The sequence below is a fragment of the Myotis davidii genome, unplaced genomic scaffold (assembly GCF_000327345.1).
Source record: "Myotis davidii unplaced genomic scaffold, ASM32734v1 scaffold663, whole genome shotgun sequence".
NCBI classification, from domain to species: Eukaryota; Metazoa; Chordata; class Mammalia; order Chiroptera; family Vespertilionidae; genus Myotis; species Myotis davidii.
The window spans coordinates 3,013,866-3,017,135 of record NW_006295816.1 but is presented as its reverse complement, the minus strand read 5'-3'; positions in this window follow the sequence as shown (position 1 = coordinate 3,017,135).

Below are 3,270 nucleotides of genomic sequence, written 5' to 3'. Positions count from 1 at the left end.
GTGGCCTGTCTGACCTTTAGGGTCTTGGAGAGGAGGCTGACTTAGGACCTTTGAGCTCCGTGGCCAGAGCCCAGCCCAGTGGGGAGGGGAGCAGGTCTGAGTGTACTTGACCCAGGAGGGCAGGCTCCCGGCCTGGCTGGGGGTACTGCTTACCTGGGCCCCAGACTTGTGGCTGAGAGGACAGGAGGCGTCCACCCGGACGGTGCGCTTCTCTGTGGGCGCAGCCTTGAGGGCCTCTGCAGTGGAGCGGAAGTTGTCCTCCTCTGTCCCCTGCCGGCCCTTCTTCGCGTCAGGGCCCTCACACTGCGCAGGGGGCCTGCGCTTGGGAGCCATGGCTGGCTGGGGGCACGGAGAGGGCCTTCAGGGCTGACATTCGAGTCTTACGGGGCCACCAGCTCTCCATGGCCTTGCACCCCACCTGCCTGGTACAGCACCAACCTGCCACCAGCTCTCCATGGCCTTGCACCCCACCTGCCTGGTACAGCACCAACCTGCCCCACCCTGGGTGGCCCTTTGGTGAGCTGCCCTGCCCCCTTCCCCGCTCTGTCCCCCCCTCCACTCCACATTCCCAGCCCCAGCCCACAACCCATTCTCTGCGCCCCAGACATGCCTTGTCCTTGATCCCGGGGTCAGGCCAGGGCCCTGTCCAGTGTGCCCACTTCGGCCAAGGAAGAGTGGCTCCCTCCCCTCTCTGGCTCTCCAGTTTGTCCAGGGGGTAGAGAAAGTGAAACGCAAGTCTTCCCTCCCACTTATTTGTTTTCTACCACTTATTTCTCTATTTCTACCATTTATTTCTGTATTTCTACCACTTATTTCTCTATTTCTACCTTATTTAGGGTCTTGGAGACGAGGCTGACTTGGAACCCTTGAACTCTGGCCAGAGCCCAGCCCAGTGGGGAGGGAAGCAGGTCTGAGTGTACTTGACCCAGGAGGGCAGGCTCTGGGCCTGGCTGGGGGCTATTGCTTACCTTGGCCCCATGCTCTCGGCTGAGACGACAGTAGGCGTCCACCTGGACAGTGCGCGTCTCTGTGGGCGCGGCCTTGAGGGCCTCTGCAGTGGAGCGGAAGTTGTCCTCCTCTGTCCCCTGCTGTTCCTTCTTGTCAGGGCCCTCACACTGCGCAGGGGGGTTGGAGTTGGGATCCATGGCTGTCTGGGGGCATGGAGAGGGCCTTAGGCTTCCATGGCCTTGCACCCCACCTGGCTGGTACAGCACCAACTTGCCCCACTCTGGGTGTGCCCTTTGGTGAGCTCCTTGGCGCCACCCTGCCCCCCCCCCATTCCACATTCGCAACCCCAGCCCAAACCCGTTCTCTCTGCCCCAGACATGCCTTGTCCCTGATCCCGGGGTCAGGCCAGGGCCCTGTCCAGTGTGCCCACTTTGGTCAAGGAAGAGTGGCTCCCTCCCCTCTCTGGCTCTCCAGTTTGTCCAGGGGGTAGAGAAAGTGAAACGCAAGTCTTCCCTCCCACTTATGGGCTCCTCCTCCCTCCAGAGCACTCCAGGGCTCTGCCTGCTCCTCCCCTTCTCAGCTGCCTCGGACTGGCATGGGTGCTGGGCTGAGTCACCCCAGCTATGGAGGAGAACGGGCAGTGGGGCCAGGGGGCAGCACCCCTGTGGCCAGATCTCTTTCTCTTGGGACCCAGTGACACAGAAACCCTCCCCAGTGAGCTCAATAGTTCTGGGGTGCCAGCCGGGGTCCCAGTGGCCTTGAATTGCCAGCGGGCAAGGGCAGTCCCACCCAGCCCCGCCCTGTGGACCAGGGCCATAGGGCACTCACCTAAGAGAAGCAAGGACCTGGGAGAGATGGCAGCCTCCGGGCCCAGTATCAGGACCTGCCAGGGCAGTCCCAGTTCTAGGGGCCCCGCTAGCAACACTCTGTCAGCCTGAAGTGTGACTTAGGGAGGGACTTCCTGGCCATCGCCAGAGGCGGGGAAAAGCTGGGCTGTGGTGGTGTAGGATTCCAGCTATTTGGTCACTAGGCGGGTGAGTCAGAGGCTGGGTCAGGCCGGTGCCTGCAGCCTGTCCCACGAATGGGTGGACAGGATCCCACACTGCCAGGGCCCAGAGGGCTGACGCGCCCTTAGGGCTGCTCCCTGGGCCTAGGCGGCATGCCATGCATGTCCACCGGTGCCCAGGGACCTTGGACCCAGGTGTGGGCACTGCCTTCCTTCCTCCGGGGCTGCCTGGATTCCCCCCACCCCCTCACCCCCACCAGCTCTCTAGTGCCAGACTGGTACACCCTGGTCCCCGCCCCTTTCGGGGTGGAGTCACGTTCTGGGACTCGGAACCCCGCATCTCTGGCGCCCCCAAGCGTCCAAGGGGCGAAACCACAGAGCACTCCCCCCCCTTCGTTCGCCCCGTCCGCCCCTCCTTAGATGGCAGCTGAGCAGCGGTGCGCACGCGCCCCAGCTTCGGGCAGGAAGAGCCCGGCGCGGGAGCCTATGGGAGCTCTAGTGAGCTCAATAGTTCTGGGGTGCCAGCCGGGGTCCCAGTGGCCTTGAATTGCCAGCGGGCAAGGGCAGTCCCACCCAGCCCCGCCCTGTGGACCAGGGCCATAGGGCACTCACCTAAGAGAAGCAGGGACCTGGGAGCGATGGCGGCCTCCGGGCCCAGTATCAGGACCTGCCAGGTCAGTCCCAGTTCTAGGGGCCCCGCTAGCAACCCTCTGTCAGCCTGAAGTGTGACTTAGGGACTTCCGGACAATCATCAGAGGCGGGGAAAAGCTGGGCTGGGGTAACTTAGGATTCCAGCTATTTGGTCACCAGGCAGGTGAGTCAGAGGCTAGGTCAGGCTGGTGCCTGCAGCCTGTCCCACGAATGGGCTGAGGCATGCCATGCGTTTCCACCGGTGCCCAGAGACCTTGGGCCTAAGTGTGGAGGGAGAGGGAGAAACAGGAACACCAATGATGACAGAGACTCAGTGATCGGCTGCCTCCTGCAGCCCCCAACTGGGGATCGAGCCCGCAACATGGGTGCCCATCCCCATGGCCTGGTGAGGGCACCACCCGCCTGCAGCCTTGGGCCTCTGCCACCTCCCCATGGCCGCCAGGGGTGGGCCGAGGGCGCCTTACCGTAGCCGGCCGACTTGCTGTTCTCCGAGGCAAAGTAGATGCCCTTGCCCACGCGGCCACCGGAGTGCGGCATGATGCGCAGTCCGCTGGTGAGGATGGCGGCCACCACGGCCACGTTGGTGCCGTGCCACAGCAGCTTGCGGTTGCCCAGCGTGGAGTGGGTCTGGAACCTGTCTCCCTGGGGTGGGGGGTGTGGAACAG